The following is a 19,434-nucleotide window of genomic DNA, read 5'->3' on the forward strand; positions in this document are numbered from 1 at the left end:
TCTGCCCCACTCCAATACACCCCACTGTGTTCCACCCCACTCCAATCCACTGCACTGCAATCCCCCCCACTCCAATACAAGACATTCTGCACACACTAATCTGCTCTATTCAATCCACCACACTCCAATCTGCCCCATTAAAATCCAAAACAATACGCCCGCTAAAATGTGCCTCTTCTTCCTATCTGCCCCACTCCACTCTGGCCCACTTCCATCTGCCCTAACTTATCCACCCCACTCCAATCTGCGCCATTCAATCCAATACACTCTGCCTCATTCTAATCCATCCCATTCCAACCTGCCCCACTCCAATCTAAAATATTCTTCCCACTCCAATCCAAACAAAATGTGCCCCAGTCCAATCTGTCCCACTCTAAAACAATCTGCCCCACTCCAAGCTCCCCATTCCCATCTCCGCTACTCTGATCCAAAACAATCTGCTCCATCCCAATCCAAAACAAACAGCCCCAATAATAATCCACCCATTGGATAATTCGCCCTACTGATGAATTGGCACACTGATGAATTGGGCGACTAATAATTCGCCCCACTCAAATCCACCCCACTCAAATCCAATCCACCTCATCCCAATCCAATGTACCTCTCCCCAATTAAATCCAATTCAAACACCCAAGTCCACCCACCCCACCCCACTCCACTCCAGTCCAACCCACCCCAATCTAATCCACTCCTTGCAGTCCACCCACTCCAATCCACCCCACTCCACTGCAGTCCAATCACCCCTTTAATCAAATTCACCCCACTCTACCCCATATAAATCCACCACACCCCACCCTAGTTCAGTCCCCCCACTCAATCTTATCCATCCAGCCCACCACACTCCAATCAATCCCACTCCACTCCAATCTGATCCAATCCACCACACTTTAGTCCAGTCCTCTCAAATTAAGTCCACGGCCCTCCAATCCAGTCCAGTCCATTCCCTCCACTCTAATTCACCCACCCCACTCCAACCCACCCTACTCTTATGCACTCCACACCACCCCAATACAATCCACCCTACCCAAATCTAATGCACCCCACCCCAAACCAATTGACTCCCCCACTCTATTCGAATCCACCCACTGCAATCCACCCAACCCCATTTTAATCAACCTAGATCCAATCCACCCCACCCAGTGCAAACACTCAATCTATCCTACTCTACCCAATCCAATCCACCCCAAACCAATCCACCCCACTACCTCAATCCACTTAAAGCCACTCCACCCTATTACACCCCATTCCACACCACTCTACAACATTGCACTCTATGACTTTGCACACTATGACACTCTCTGCCTGTGAACTCTGCTACCTTGTACTCAACTTTATGATGCCCTACACTCCATAATCCACTCTATGATGCTCTGCTCCAACAAATCCAGTCTAAGACACTCTATTCCCCCTACTCCACTCTACAACACTGGAAACTGCCACAAGGCAACAATTCACATAAATAAACTCCACATGATTCCAATCGCAAATTTGATGGACAGAATGCTGCACAATGTCAAACATTCACCCCAGTAAAGAGATCTGGCACATAATCCATTCCTTTTTTGCTCCCCATGCCATGCCATTCCGGTTCAGACCCAGCCATATGCAAATAAATCTTGACCCTGTTCCCGATGGGAACAGTTCAACCCGAACTTCCAGGTCAGGTGATTCCTGGACTGGAAACAAGCATCCTGGGACCAGTTTCGGGACATCACTCCTCATCTGCCAGGCTAGCTTGACTCTAGTGGCATGGAGAGCACAGGACCCAAGTCAGGGCACACCCATCCCACTCGGGGTGAAAAATGCAAGGAGAACAATTGATAGACGGAATGCTGCACAATGTCAAACATTCACCCCAGTACGGAGATCTGGGTCTAAATCCAACATTTGTTTACTTCCCACGCCATTCCAGTTCAGACTCCATGGGAACAGTTCAGCGGAACTGCCAGGCCAGGAACCTCGTGGACAGGATCAAGCATACTGGGACCAGTTTCGGAGCATCACCCCTCATCAGCCAGGCTAGGTTGACTCCAATGGCATGGAGAGCATGGGACCAACTTCTGGGCATACCAGTCTCACTCGGGTGACAAATGTAAAAAGAACAATTGATAGACAGAATGATGCACAATGTCAAACATTCACCGAGTACAGAGATCTGGCCCTAAATCCATAATTTTATGGCTCCCCATACCATTCCAGTTCAGACTCAGCCACATGCCAATCAGTCTTGACCCTGTTCCCCATGGGAACAGTTCAGCCCAAACTGCTAGGCCAGGTTCCCCTGGACTGGAATCAGCATTGGACCGATTTTGGGGCGCCACCCTTTATTAGCCAGGCTAGTTTGGCTCCAGTGGCATGGAAAGCACAAGACCGGCATCTGGACATACCCGTCCCACTCGGGGTGACAAATGCAAAAAGAACACTTGATGGACAGAATGCTGTACAATGTCAAACATTCACCCCAGTACAGGGATCTGGGCCTAAATCCATTGTTGTTGATTTGCTTCCAATGCCATTCCAGTTCAGACCCAGCCACATGCAAATCAGTCTTGACCCTGTCCCCCATAGGAGCAATTCATCCCGTACAGCCAGTGCCGGACTGGTGATTCCGGGCACCGGGCAATCCCCTCGTAGGCTGGATGGTGTGGGGGCCGGTTTTATCAGAGAGGGCCAGTTTTGCTGGGGCCTATTTTCAGGCTGTGACTCTGTGAGTCATTGACCTTACTGTAAGGTCACTGACTTACGGAGTCAAGGCAAGAATCACTGACAGCCCGAATTACAGTGCGGGAGAATTAAAAGTACGCGTTTGGCTTGCCCACGCCCAGGTTATTTCTGCTCTCCTCTGCCGGACTGCCACCTGCATATGAGGGTGTGTCACTCAAGCCTGGTATCTGTCGTGTGTCATCCCGCCAGCATGACGAGGCTGGGTGGTGTCGCGCCTGGGCCGCCCGTGACTAAAGTAGTAAACAGGCCTGGTAGTAGAAAAAGGTTGTCTGCAATGCTGCGAACTGTGCTGTGCACAGTGCAGAACCGGGCCCGGGGCTTGTATTAATTTACAAATGATCTTCTTCTGATTGTGCAGTTGCTGCTCTGCTCCGGTGTTTATGTGTTTACAATCTCTCAAACACTCGCATATTTAATGCAGCATAATGATGCAATTGATGTGCACCGCAGGAACCTGTGGTTCACATCAATTGCATCGTTATGCCGCATTGGTTATACGAGTGCGACCGGCTATGCTCATCATCTGGGGATTCATTTGCTTTCCCTTTCTGCTGGTAAGTGCAATTACAAGACAAGCAGCATCATTGTAAGTAAGGCTTAAACTGGAAAAAGTGAAGGTTTGTTGCAAGGTAAAGTCCAGTCATTAACCTAATATTGCATCAACCATGCCGTTAACAGAAGTAAACCTCTTCACAGTCTCATCTCTTTTGAGGGTTTTTAAGGATTACAGGCTTTGACTCACACAATAGTGGTGCAGACTAGAGCCAAGGTAATGATGAGGAGGAGGATGCAAAGACAATTAAGCAATAGTAAAAGATGTCCATATCCTTGTTTGAATTAGGGTCCCCTAAAACATTCCTGGGCCAGGGCCAATTTCACCAATGCAGTATGAATGTTACTATGCCCACCTCATCATACCCTCCAACTTCCTTCCCTTGTCCCTGTGCCTCAGGTACCAAGCTCTTTGGGAAGGACTGACTGGTGCAGCCACACCCGATGCTGACTTGGGGGGTGCTGTGTAAAGAAATAACTTATGGGTTTAATAGCACCTGCTGCAAAGTACCTTGTGTGTAGTGTGTCCAGCATTTTTCATGCAACAATAACAATGCCAAGTTAACTCTGGTGGTCAATGTTCCTGCTGGAGATGGATCAGAGTTTGGGCTAATGACAGTTTTGACTCATCATAAAGTAGCACACAGTGTTAACATGTCTGCTGCAAGAACATGTACCATGCAAATAACATAACTGTATTTTATGTGCATAGCTCAGTGGGTTACTGCTTTTGCCAAAGAGATGTTTTTGTAACCAGCAGTTCCTAACTTACAATCCTAATATAGTGCAATGACCAATACACTGTCATCAAAGAGCTGCAGGCAAACTGCATGCTCTAGGTTAGAACAATTGTTTCCCACAGTTTTTTCATTATCCAAATGCTGCTAAAAAAGGTTTGTCTGGGTAGAAATATATTCTTAATAGTAAAGCCAACCCCAACCACTGTGGTACATTTTACATCCTGAGTTTGTGCTTCTCCAGAAAACACATTCTTAACATTCACTGCCTTACAGTATGGATATGTGACTCCTACACCCTGCAATTCATGTTGTCCTATGTATTATTTCCTATAGAATGATTTACACATGTATAATTCATTGTCTCCATATATAATGTGTGTGTGTGTTGTAAAGTGTTCACACAACCTACACTGGTATGAGTAGCGATATAAAACAAATTAAATTAATATGAGAGTGGCTATGCAGAGAACAAGGGCACTGTTGGAGGGTGTTGGAGAGGGAGTCCACGAAGAAGGAGATTATGGGCTGTGCCAAAAAAGACTGTTGCCCCTGGCACCACCAGTGCTAAAGCCAGCTCTGTCTTCTTCATGTCAGAGTTTACTATTTGTACTCCTTTTCAAAAGGATTAAAGACTGGGCCACTGGAATTCAAACCCTTGCTCTGAACCTTTGCACAATTGATTGAAGTTAAGTGCATTTTTAAATGTCTTTATACTATTTTATATTAACAATAAATAGTTATATTTAAATTCATGTTTTGTGCTCGACATTTCATTTTTTAGTGTTCTCTGTAGGAATGCATGTGATTTATGATAGGGTTTCCTGGTGCTTCATAAGGTAATCATTTACTATGCTTTATAAGTTAATACAATCTAATATGTAATGAAAAATGTGTTGAAAAATGCATTGTTTGGCCTTTCTGTCTCCAATATTTTCATGGGGAGAGAACCACCCAAACTCCCCTTAGTAGTGTTTGCTACACACCATATGGGGGCTGGTCTCACTTTTACTTTGTTCTCTTTGATTCACTACTTGTGTCTATATTTGGTGCTTTCTGTAAGAATGTCTATGGGTACACATATGACGGGGTGGGTAACCTGGTGCTCTTTGAGGTCATCATCTACTATTTACTGTGCTTTGAAAGTTGACGCAATTAAATTTGTAATGAAAAATGTGCTGTAAAAGGCACCATTTTCCAAAATTTTCTTGGGGGGAGATCTGCCCCAAACCCCTCTAGTAGTGGTCGGGCTCGCTCACATCGCACAATCTTAAAATGCAGGACGGGAGCTGGTCTGGAAAAATTTGCCAGGGCTGCTTTCAGTTCCCAGTCTGGCCCTACGTACAGCCAGGCCAGGTCCTCCCTGGAATGGAAACAAGCATTTTGGGACCGGTTTCAGGGCATCACCCCTCATCAACCAGGCTAGTTTCACTACATTGGCATGGAGAGCACGGGACCCACGTCTAGGCATACTGTCCCACTTAGGGTGACAAATGCAATTGATGGACAGGAGTGTGCACAATGTCAAGGATTCGCTCCAGTACAGAGATCTGGGACTAAATCAATTGTTTTTTTGCTCCCCATGCCATTCCAGTACAGACCCAGCCATTCGCAAATCAGTCTCACCACTCATCAGCCAGACTCACTTGACTCCTGTGGCATGGAGAACACAGGACCCACATCTGGGCATACCCTTCTCATTCGGGGTGTCAAATGCAAAAAGAACAATTGATGAACAGAATGCTGCACAATGTGAAACATTTACCCAGTACAGAGATCTGGGCCTAAGTCCATCGTTTTTTTGCTCCCCATTCAAGTTCAGACCCAGCCATATGCGAATCAGTCTTGACCCTGTTCCCCATGATAACAGTTCAGCCCGAACTTCCAGGCAAGATTCTCCCTGAACTGGATACAAGCATTGGACCGATTTCGGGGCATCACCCCTTATCAGCCAAGTATGCTTGACTCCAGTGACATGAAGAACACAGGACTCATGTCTGGGCATACCCATCCCACTTGGGGTGACATTGCAAAAAACAATTGATGGACACAATGCTGTTCAATCTCAATCATTGACCCCAGTACAGAGATCTTGCCCTAAATAAATATCTTTTTTTGCTCCCAATGCCATTCTAGTCCAGACCCAGCCATATGTAAATCAGTCTTGACCTTGGGAACAGTTCAGCCCAAACAGCCAAGCCAGGTCCTCCCTGGATTGGAAACAAGCAGCCTGGGACCAGTTTCGGGGCATCAACTGTCATCAGCAACGCTAGCTTGATTCCAGTGGCATGGAGAGCATGAGACCCACGTCTGGGCATACCCATTACACTCGTGGTGACAAATACAAAAATGGACAGAATGGTGCAAAATGTTAAACATTCACCCCAGTGCAGAGATCTGTGCCGAAGTCCATTGTGTTTTTGCTCCCCATGCCATACCAGTTCAGACCAAGACAAATGAGAATCAATCTTGACCCTGTCCCCCATGGGAACAGTTAAGCCCGAACAGCCAGTGCAGGTCCTCCCAGGATTGGAAACAAGCATCCTGGGACCGGTTTCAGGACTTCACCACTCATCAGCCAGGATAGCTTGACTCCAGTGGCATGGAGAGAACGGGACGCGTGTCTGGGGGTGCCCGTCCCACTTGGGATGATAAATGGAAAAAAAGAAGATTGATGGACCTAATGCTGCACAATGTCAAACATTCATCCCAGTTCAGAGATCCGAGCCTAGATCTATTGTTTTTTAGCTCCCCATTCCATCCCAGTTCAGACCCAGATATGTGCAAATCATTCTTTACCTTGTTTCCCATGGGGACAGTTCAGCCCGTACTGCCAGGCCAGATCCTCCCTGGACTGGAAATAAGCATCTTCGGACCGGATTCGGGGTATCACCTCTCATAGCTTGACTCCAGTGGCATGGAGAACACGGGACCCACATCTGGGCATATCCGACTCACTCGGGGTGTCAAATGCAAAAAGAACAATTGATGGACAGAATGCTGCACAATGTAAAACATTCACCCGGTACAGAGATCTGGGCCTAAATCCATATTTTTTTTGCTCCCAATGCAATTCCAGTCCAGACCCAGACATATGTAAATCAGTCTTGACCTTGTTCCCCATGGGAACATGTCAGCCCAAACAGCCTTCCCAGGTCCTCCCTGGATTGGAAACAAGCATCGTGGGATCAGTTTCGGGGCATCAACTGTCCTTAGTAAGGCTAGCTTGTTTCCAGTGGCATGGAGAGCATGGGACCCAAGTCTGGTTTCGGGACATCACCGCTCATCAGCCAGGATAGCTTGACTCCAGTGGCATGGAGAGAACGGGACCAGTGTCTGGGCATACACGTCCCACTTGGGATGACAAATGGTAATAAAAAAGATTGATGGACAGAATGCTGCATAATGTCAAACATTCACCCCAGTACAGATATCCAGGCCTAAATCCTTTGTTTTGTTTGTTCCCCATGCCATTCCAGTTCCGATCCAGCCATGTGCAAATCAGAAACTGGTTTCACATGGGAACGGTTCAGCCCGAACTGCCAGGCCAGGCCCTCCCTGGACTGGACACAAGTATCCTGGGACCGGTTTCTGGGCATTACTCCTCATCAGCCAGAGTAGCTTGACTTCAGCGGCATGGAAAGCACAGGACCCATCCTTCCTTCCCATTCAGGGTGACAAATGCAAAAGAACAATTCATTGACATAGTGCTCCACAAATATTCACCCCAGTACTGAGATCAGACCCTAAATACATCGTTTGTGTTTCTCCGCATGCAATTCCAGTTCAGACCCAGCCATATGCAAATCAGTCTTCACCCTGTTCCCGATGGGAACAGTTCTGCCTGAACTGCCAGGCCAGGCCCTTCCTTGACTGGAAACAAGCATTCTGGGACCATTTTTGGGACAACACCCCTCTTCAGCTAGGCTAGGTTGACTCCAGTGGCATGGAGAGCACGGGACCCACATCTGGGCATACCCATCTCACTTGTGGTGACAAATCTAAACAGAACAATTGATGGACAGAGTGATGCACAATGCCAAACATTCACCCAGTACAGAGATCTGGGCATAACTCCATCGTTTTTTGTCTCCCCATGCCATTCCAGTTCAGACCCAGCCATATGCAAATAAGTCTTGACTCTGTTCCCCATGGGAACAGTTCAGTCCAAACTGCAAGGCCAAGTTCTCCTTCGACTGGAAACAAGCATCATACCGATTTTGGGGCATCACCCTTCATCTGCCAGGGTAGCTTGACTCCATTGGCATGGAAAGAACAGTACCCATGTCTGGGCATACCCATCCCACTCGGGGTGACAAATGCAAAAAGAACAATTGATGGACAGAATGCTGTACAATGTCAAACATTCACCCCAGTACTGAGATCTGGGCCTAAATCCGTTGTTGTTTTGCTCCCCATGCCATTCCATTTCAGACCCAGCCATGTGCAATTCAGTACTGACCCTGTTTCACATGGGAACAGTTCAGCCCAAACTGCCAGACCAGGCCCTCCCTGGACTAGAAACAAGCATCTTGGGACTGGTTTCTGGGCATCACCCCTCATCAGCCAGGCTGCCTGATTTCAGTGGCACGGAAAGCTCAGGACCCATGTTTGGGCATATTCTTTCCATTCGGGGTGACAAATGCAAAAAGAACAATTGATGGACAGAATTCTGCACAATGTTAATCATTCACCCCAGTACAGAGATCTGGGCCTAAATACATCGTTTTTTTTGTTCAGCATGCGATTTCAGTTCAGACCCAGCCATATGCAAATCAGTCTTTACCCTGTTCCCGATGGGAACAGTTCTGCCAAGACTGCCAAGTCACGCCCTTTCTGGACTGGAACCAAGCATTCTAGGACCTTTTTCGGGACAACACCCCTTATCAGCCAAGCAAGCTTGACTCCAGTGGCATGGAGAGCACAGGACTCATGTCTGGGCGAACCCGTCCCACTTGGGGGGACAATTCAAAAAAGAAATTGCTGGACAGAATGCTGCACAATGTCAAACATTCACCCTAGTACAGAGATTCCGGCCTAAATATATTGTTTTTTTGCGCCCCATGCCTTTTCAGTTCAGACCCAGCCATATGCAAATCAGTCTTGACCCTTTTCCCCATGTGAAAAGTTCAGTCCGAACTGCCCGGCCAGGTCCTCCCTGGACTGGAAGCAAGCATCCTGGGACCGGTGTTGGGGCATCACGGCTCATCAGCCAGGATAGCTTGACTTCAGTGGCATGGAGAAGCGTGGATCAGTGGTTAGAGGCAGCAGACCCGGAAGCTGAGATCGGCCGTGGACCAGGGTTCAATTCCCCGCCTCGGCGGGTCTCGGGCTCAAAATTCCACAGACTCGACAATTCTCGCTCCGGTGCCTACTCGACTCACGGGGTCACACTCTGCGACTCTGGGCAATAGCTTGCTTAATCTCCACTACAGCCCCTCGCGGCGGGATGCCTGGCTTTCACCTTGTGGATACCCTGCCGGGGTATCTCACAGGGGAATACCAGGACGGGTTCCCTAAGCAAGCGCCTTGATACCTTCGGGTGATACGTGCGCTATATAAGTCGCAATACATTTACATTTACATTTACATTTACATGGAGAGTAAGGGACCCGCATCTGGGCATAGTAGTCCCACTAGAGATGACAAATGGAGAAAAAAAAGATTGATGGACAGAATGCTGCACAATAACAAACATTCACCCGAGTACAGCTGTCTGGGCCTAAATCCTTCATTTTTTTAGCTCCCCATTCCAATCCAGTTCAGACCCAACCATGTGCAAATCAGTCTTTAGAAAAAAATAAACAAAATTATCGCTCCCGAGCAAAAGACCATTTAACATTCACAAATAAAACGTATCAGGTCAGTCCAATAAATTCCCAAATACAAGGTGTGCTCAAGAGAAGTTTTCTTCTTTTCTATTGTTCTTGTCAAAAGCTGTAACCACATTGTACAGGTATTCATGGTAAATAATTTGTTGTAAGTAAAATCGCCAAAAGTACCCAGTAGCTGACACGTGTTTTGTCTCAGGGAAATTTACCCGACGGCTTCCTAAGGGCAAGCACAAAATCTCTGAAAGCCAGTTCACCACATTCCAGGTAATATCTGTGTGTGGTCCAGTATAATATGGGTCTAGAAAACATATCGATAGAACATATCCCAGCCTTCTGACGATCTCTATAGATGAGATATCTTGAACGGACTCACAATATGGTCCAAATAGATATAGGTAAAGTCATTTTCAGAAAAAGGAGTGTGCTCCTGCCATCAATATAGTTTCTAATATCCGTGGAAATCAGTCTTGACCTGATTTCACATGGGAACAGTTCAGCCCGAGCTGCCAGGCCAGGCCCTCCCTGGACTGGAAATAAGCATTCTGGGACCGTTATCAGGCATCACCTCTCATCAGCCAGGATAGCTTGATTTCAGCGGCAAGAAAAGCACAGAACAATTTACGGACATAATGCTCCACTATGTCAATCATTCACCCCAGTACAGCGATCCAACCCTAAATACATAATATTTTTTTCCTCCACCTGCGATTCCAGTTCAGACCCAGCCATATGCAAATCAGTCTTCTCCCTGTTCCCGGTGGGAACAGTTCTGCCTAATTGGCCAGGCCAGGTCCTTCCTGGACTGTGAACAAGCATTCTGGGAGCGTTTTCAGAACATCACCCCTCTTCAGCCAGGCTAGGTTGACTCCAGTGGCATGGAGAGCATGGGAACCACATGTGGGCATACCCATCTCACTCTGGGTGACAAATGTAAAAAGAACAATTGATGGACAAAATGATGCACAATGTCAAACATTCATTCAGGCTTCAAAAAACGAGAGCTACCCAAAGAACCAGAAAGGACTGGGTGTAAACAGTGACAAAAAAGGCAATTTCTTTCTGTGTTATTTCTATTTCTATATGTGACCAACAGGCCTACACTTTAATAATGCCTTCAAACATGCAGTAGTGACGCTAATGATTGTGTCTGTACACCAGTAAGCTTAGTTAAAACTCTCAGTTATTTATTGATTCATTAAATTTGATAAAAAATTTTTTTGTATATACACAATACACGTTCATATACCATTTCAAGACACTTGTATGCTCTAATACATGATGTTACTTAGTGGTGTCCTATACAATACAACGTATAAAATAAACATTTTATACATAATAACTGCTCTTACATATACATCACAAAAAACATATCATAAATGAGACAGTGATAAAAATCCTTGGTCGACGCGTTTCGGTGCTTTGTTCTGTTACCACACCTTCTTCAGGACAGATCTTTAAATTAAAAACAGTGTATCTTCAATCTAAAAATAAATACATACAATTAGTCTTATTGTTCTAATTTGAGAGTAAAGCTCATATTAACTACTTAATCTACTGGATGGAGAGAGTGTCACTCGCATGTTAAAGGGAAAATTATATAAATAAAAAATATAAAACAAGTTCATAATCAACTTGTGTATCTGGGCACAAGTATATGCTGAAGAAAAACAGCTCCAAATTTTCAAAACGCTGCTTCACTATGTTTGATTCAAGAATTCATTCTTTATTTAATTCTCCATGCTGAATAGCGGTATTCAAATGTTGCATCACATATGATATCCAGCCAATCTATTTGCTAGTTACAAATTCACAAATATTTGTAGACTTGGCCTCCCATGGCCTCCCGATGCATTTCGGCGCCACACTGCGCCTTTATCAAGGGATCTGAAATTTGAATATCCATAATTAATACTACGTTCTGAGCCAACAACAAAAATTACCCTTCTCTACATTTTGCATTTACTAAACTAGATGATAATTCATATCAAATAAACCTATTATGTTTAACCAGCGGTTTCCTATTCAATAACAGATTGCAAGCATTCATTACGTTCCAAAATATAAGCAACCTTTCTAAAATGTGATTACCACCCTCGAGGGCACCACCCTATAAGTCATACTGCGAGTATGTGGACTAGCGGCTACAGAACCGTCGATTGGGCCCCTTAGCTTATGTTACTGCATTGCAGAGCTCCCTGCTGCTATGCGGGAAGCACAGGGGGGATAACTACCGTGTTTAAACTCTCCGCCCCACATTAATCCTGAACTTGGATGTAAGCGCGCTGCTTCCCTTACGCTGCGGTTCCTTAAGTTTATATTAAACACGGGGCTTACCGGAGTTAGTGAAAGATCGCTCACAGGAGACTGTTACACACGGACGCGAGCATCACGGTGTGGCAGATGACCTCTAGCGGAAGTGGGTGAACTAAGTTAATCTCGCGGTTATGGCGCTATGGATTCTGGAACTTGTATGCTAATGCTGGTCTTCTACGTGAATATATTCAGTGAAAACAATACAACAAAGCCCAACATGCATTACATTATTAAGGAATACCAATAACAGTTATAAATAACAGAGAAATTCCACCCTCTCATTCAACCCAAACGGTTTGAGAGATTTCAAGCGATAAATCCAATAATTTTCCCTTTTCAAGAGTTGGGTTTTGTTGTCAACCCCTTCGTGCTTATCAACTATTTCCAAAATACATGCTTTGAGTTCTGTAATGTCATGTTGAGCTTCCAAAAAATGGGTAGCCACAGTTGATTTGAGCATTTTTGTCCGAATATTACTTTTATGTTCATTAAGTCGGACTTTAAACTTGCGCTCTGTATGTCCCACATAATGTAATTTGCACGGGCAGCTCAATAAATAAATTACATTCATCGAGTCACATGTTCCATTTACTCGCAGATTCACTTGCTCTTTGACCTCAGGTGGTGACAGGTTATTACCCTTCAGAATATTAACACAGTTATTACAGTTCATGCAGGGCAAGGTACCTTTCCATATGACATATTGATTAGTTTTAGGTCTAGGCTTCAACAGTTGTCCCAAATTTTTTGGGCGTGTGTGTGCAAATAGTGGTTCCTGTTCAAACGCTCCCTTAAAATCCGGCTCACTCCTCAATATAGGCCAATGTTTCCTTATAGTGTTTTTGAAAGCTGTACTCACTGTGGAAAATTGACTCACACATGTTATCCGCTTTTCTTTATCAGTCGTTCTGGCTGTGAATAATGATTCTCTTGTTATTTCCTTAATTCTTGCACTGGCTTCATTTACCACTGTGAGAGGATATCCTCTTTTCCGAAATCGTGTGGCCATTTCCTGCATTTGTATCTCTGCTGTTTCTGGTTCTGAGACGACCCTTTTTACCCTCATCAGTTGGGAGAATGGTAAATGTCTTTTTAAAGCTGCCGGGTGGAAACTGTGGTAGCTCAACAAGTTATTGCGATCTGTGCTCTTCCTGTATAATGTAGTCTCAAAACTGGATTCACGTCGGATGACATTAACATCTAGAAAGTTAATTTGCTTTTCTTGAATATCCCAAGTAAACTTGATTCGTTCATCAATACTATTCAGTTTGGCAATTTCTGTCATTAGGGTTTCTTTGGCCCCTTCCCAAACAATAAAAATATCATCGATGAAGCGCACAAATAGCTTAGTGTGTTCCTTCCATTCTGTCTGACTCAAAATATGCATTTCCTCAAAGGACCTCATGAAAATGTTTGCATACGTTGGCGCTGTAGAATTTCCCATGGCTGTACCACTCTTTTGTAAATACCATTGTTCTCCATGCTTAAAATAGCTGTGCATAAGAGTAAACTCAAGGAGTTCCATCAACAATAATTTCATGGGATCCTCATAATTGCTGTTCAATAACTCTTTTTCCACTGCTTCTATGCCTGTCAGATGCGGTATTGACGTGTATAATGCCTGAACGTCTATAGTTGCCATGTAAATGGTTTGATCTTTTGTTATTATACAAGCTGCCAATTTTCTCAAAAAATCTGTAGTGTCCTTGATATAGGACTGAGCTTCTATTGCAAACGGTTGTAGGTATCTATCGAGGAATTTCCCCACTGGTTCGTGAATGCTTTTGACTGTAGACACTATGGGTCTACATGGTGGTTGAAATAAGTTCTTGTGTATTTTGGGTGTCATATAGAATGTAGGACTTCGAGGATCCTTTTGTATTAGGTATTGTTTGGTTTTCTCTGTGATACTGCCATTCTGTATTGCTTTGTCAAGTATTTGAGATAGAATATCCTGTATTTCTTTAGTAGGGTTATATGACATTCTCATATATAACTCCATATCATCCAAGTGTTCCCTAATTTGTGCATCATAGTATGATCGGTCCATAATAACAAGGGCTCCCCCTTTGTCAGCTTTTTGACATAAGATAGTTTCATCCTCACTGATGTTTTTAATGGTCTTCAATTCTCCAGCCGATATATTGGAATATTTTTTTTCTGATGGACTTTAATAGACTGCAAATCTTGTTTGCACAAAGTTTCAAATAAATCTATAGCCTTGTGGCTTACTGGTGCCATATAGGTACTTGGAACTTTAAGTCCTTTCAGCTCATCTGATGGCGTTCTTGTAGTCTCTACAACAATGTTGTCAAAAAAGTTCCTTAGACGTAGTTTACGGGTAAGTTTAAACAAACTCACTTCTAATTCTAAAACATCAGTGTTCGTTGTAGGTATAAAAGACAGCCCTTTCTGTAGAGTGTTAATTTCTTTGGAAGTTAAACATTTCTGTGATATGTTGATTACTAGATTGTCTTCATCCATTCTTGCTGTCCTGTGACTATTTCCCCCTTCTTCTCGGTTTGTCTTTCTGGGTTTGATTATGAACTTGTTTTATATTTTTGATTATGAACATTAACACCCTGGAGTAGAGGGCGTTCCTGGAGCACAGTAATCGTTTGCAGACATCTTGGAAATAAACAAGCAGTGCTTGAATCCTTGAAAACTTTATTGATTTATAATTGTTCCTACTCTTTGGGTTCGAAGCACGCATCTGAATAATCATGCAATATGAGGAAATCACACACATGACGGAAAGTAGGGCGGATACGTTCGCTTTTGACGAGGATGCCAGTACGCGAATATATTCTCTCATACAAGAAGATACTACGGAGTTTGCCACCAACAAAACGAAAGAACAATACATTAAGCAACTGCTATATCTGACCAGGAAAACAATAAACCAAAGGCTTCATGCGAGTACCTTAATCAGGTACCATAAATCTCAAAGGATTCCGAGAGGACTCAGAATCCCTCTAAAACCATCTCTCTGCAAGAACAGCAAACAATTTGTCGATAAATGGTACGCCATTTTAAATAAATGTAGCCTAGATTTGATCTTGTTGATCATAGAGGAGTTATCAAAAATACTTGAGGAACTCAATGTGGAAATTACAGGAGTTAAAGAAGAACTTAATAAATTCATGAGCTCGGAGGAGCTTTCTAAAACATTAGAAGATATTACACAGCAACTTGCAAAACACACCCAAGAAGTTAACGAACGAAAAATCAGAAAGTATCGTCGTGATACGCTTGACTATAAGCTGGAGGAAGTTTATTCATGGGCGGAAGTCTATGCTAGAAGAAGGCAAAACAAGGGACAAAACTCACAAACCGATACTTCGTCCACAGGGAGTGATACGTCAGCTCGGACCAGATTTCAGAGGACGCAAGCACAGGCACCCAAAGAGACCCCGTCAACATCTACTGAGACGCCTTTTTTAGAGCCAGGCCCAGATATAAGGGCAGACCCAGGAGGGGAAAAAGGCACAGAAAAGGAGAAAGAGATACAAACCCAGAAAGACAAACCGAGAAGAAGGGGGAAATAGTCACAGCAAGAATGGATGAAGACAATCTAGTAATCAACATATCACAGAAATGTTTAACTTCCAAAGAAATTAACACTCTACAGAAAGGGCTGTCTTTTATACCTACAACGAACACTGATGTTTTAGAATTAGAAGTGAGTTTGTTTAAACTTACCTGTAAACTACGTCTAAGGAACTTTTTTGACAACATTGTTGTAGAGACTACAAGAACGCCATCAGATGAGCTGAAAGGACTTAAAGTTCCAAGTACCTATATGGCACCAGTAAGCCACAAGGCTATAGATTTATTTGAAACTTTGTGCAAACAAGATTTGCAGTCTATTAAAGTCCATCAGAAAAAATATTCCAATATATCGGCTGGAGAATTGAAGACCATTAAAAACATCAGTGAGGATGAAACTATCTTATGTCAAAAAGCTGACAAAGGGGGAGCCCTTGTTATTATGGACCGATCATACTATGATGCACAAATTAGGGAACACTTGGATGATATGGAGTTATATATGAGAATGTCATATAACCCTACTAAAGAAATACAGGATATTCTATCTCAAATACTTGACAAAGCAATACAGAATGGCAGTATCACAGAGAAAACCAAACAATACCTAATACAAAAGGATCCTCGAAGTCCTACATTCTATATGACACCCAAAATACACAAGAACTTATTTCAACCACCATGTAGACCCATAGTGTCTACAGTCAAAAGCATTCACGAACCAGTGGGGAAATTCCTCGATAGATACCTACAACCGTTTGCAATAGAAGCTCAGTCCTATATCAAGGACACTACAGATTTTTTGAGAAAATTGGCAGCTTGTATAATAACAAAAGATCAAACCATTTACATGGCAACTATAGACGTTCAGGCATTATACACGTCAATACCGCATCTGACAGGCATAGAAGCAGTGGAAAAAGAGTTATTGAACAGCAATTATGAGGATCCCATGAAATTATTGTTGATGGAACTCCTTGAGTTTACTCTTATGCACAGCTATTTTAAGCATGGAGAACAATGGTATTTACAAAAGAGTGGTACAGCCATGGGAAATTCTACAGCGCCAACGTATGCAAACATTTTCATGAGGTCCTTTGAGGAAATGCATATTTTGAGTCAGACAGAATGGAAGGAACACACTAAGCTATTTGTGCGCTTCATCGATGATATTTTTATTGTTTGGGAAGGGGCCAAAGAAACCCTAACGACAGAAATTGCCAAACTGAATAGTATTGATGAACGAATCAAGTTTACTTGGGATATTCAAGAAAAGCAAATTAACTTTCTAGATGTTAATGTCATCCGACGTGAATCCAGTTTTGAGACTACATTATACAGGAAGAGCACAGATCGCAATAACTTGTTGAGCTACCACAGTTTCCACCCGGCAGCTTTAAAAAGACATTTACCATTCTCCCAACTGATGAGGGTAAAAAGGGTCGTCTCAGAACCAGAAACAGCAGAGATACAAATGCAGGAAATGGCCACACGATTTCGGAAAAGAGGATATCCTCTCACAGTGGTAAATGAAGCCAGTGCAAGAATTAAGGAAATAACAAGAGAATCATTATTCACAGCCAGAACGACTGATAAAGAAAAGCGGATAACATGTGTGAGTCAATTTTCCACAGTGAGTACAGCTTTCAAAAACACTATAAGGAAACATTGGCCTATATTGAGGAGTGAGCCGGATTTTAAGGGAGCGTTTGAACAGGAACCACTATTTGCACACACACGCCCAAAAAATTTGGGACAACTGTTGAAGCCTAGACCTAAAACTAATCAATATGTCATATGGAAAGGTACCTTGCCCTGCATGAACTGTAATAACTGTGTTAATATTCTGAAGGGTAATAACCTGTCACCACCTGAGGTCAAAGAGCAAGTGAATCTGCGAGTAAATGGAACATGTGACTCGATGAATGTAATTTATTTATTGAGCTGCCCGTGCAAATTACATTATGTGGGACATACAGAGCGCAAGTTTAAAGTCCGACTTAATGAACATAAAAGTAATATTCGGACAAAAATGCTCAAATCAACTGTGGCTACCCATTTTTTGGAAGCTCAACATGACATTACAGAACTCAAAGCATGTATTTTGGAAATAGTTGATAAGCACGAAGGGGTTAACAACAAAACCCAACTCTTGAAAAGGGAAAATTATTGGATTTATCGCTTGAAATCTCTCAAACCGTTTGGGTTGAATGAGAGGGTGGAATTTCTCTGTTATTTATAACTGTTATTGGTATTCCTTAATAATGTAATGCATGTTGGGCTTTGTTGTATTGTTTTCACTGAATATATTCACGTAGAAGACCAGCATTAGCATACAAGTTCCAGAATCCATAGCGCCATAACCGCGAGATTAACTTAGTTCACCCACTTCCGCTAGAGGTCATCTGCCACACCGTGATGCTCGCGTCCGTGTGTAACAGTCTCCTGTGAGCGATCTTTCACTAACTCCGGTAAGCCCCGTGTTTAATATAAACTTAAGGAACCGCAGCGTAAGGGAAGCAGCGCGCTTACATCCAAGTTCAGGATTAATGTGGGGCGGAGAGTTTAAACACGGTAGTTATCCCCCCTGTGCTTCCCGCATAGCAGCAGGGAGCTCTGCAATGCAGTAACATAAGCTAAGGGGCCCAATCGACGGTTCTGTAGCCGCTAGTCCACATACTCGCAGTATGACTTATAGGGTGGTGCCCTCGAGGGTGGTAATCACATTTTAGAAAGGTTGCTTATATTTTGGAACGTAATGAATGCTTGCAATCTGTTATTGAATAGGAAACCGCTGGTTAAACATAATAGGTTTATTTGATATGAATTATCATCTAGTTTAGTAAATGCAAAATGTAGAGAAGGGTAATTTTTGTTGTTGGCTCAGAACGTAGTATTAATTATGGATATTCAAATTTCAGATCCCTTGATAAAGGCGCAGTGTGGCGCCGAAATGCATCGGGAGGCCATGGGAGGCCAAGTCTACAAATATTTGTGAATTTGTAACTAGCAAATAGATTGGCTGGATATCATATGTGATGCAACATTTGAATACCGCTATTCAGCATGGAGAATTAAATAAAGAATGAATTCTTGAATCAAACATAGTGAAGCAGCGTTTTGAAAATTTGGAGCTGTTTTTCTTCAGCATATACTTGTGCCCAGATACACAAGTTGATTATGAACTTGTTTTATATTTTTGATTATGAACATTAACACCCTGGAGTAGAGGGCGTTCCTGGAGCACAGTAATCGTTTGCAGACATCTTGGAAATAAACAAGCAGTGCTTGAATCCTTGAAAACTTTATTAAAATTATATAAATGGCACTCTTACTTAGATTATTTTGCCTTGAACCATAATATATGGGATTCTGGACCGAGCTGGAAACTTGTGTTGCTAGGTCCACTTTATAGTCACTCGGACTTCGTGAGTAACATGGTTACTATGATAGAGAAGATAACATGTTGGTCATATTGTTTTAATCTTATGCGGGAGGAAAGATGGATATATATTCCTTCACACTCACTTTAAAACCAGGAAGATTGATGTTCCTCGTGTCTTTGTTAGTGACTGCGACTTTCAATCTGCGCAGATTTTCATATGTTGACTAAGGTGCTACCTGAAAGAGGAGGGATATTTATTTGTGCCTATCTCTATCTAGGATTCTGTAGGAGAAATATCCTACTTTTCCTCAGTATATTTTAAATACATACCAGTAGAGTT

This window comes from Lissotriton helveticus, chromosome 2_2 (genome assembly GCF_964261635.1).
Source record: "Lissotriton helveticus chromosome 2_2, aLisHel1.1, whole genome shotgun sequence".
NCBI classification, from domain to species: Eukaryota; Metazoa; Chordata; class Amphibia; order Caudata; family Salamandridae; genus Lissotriton; species Lissotriton helveticus.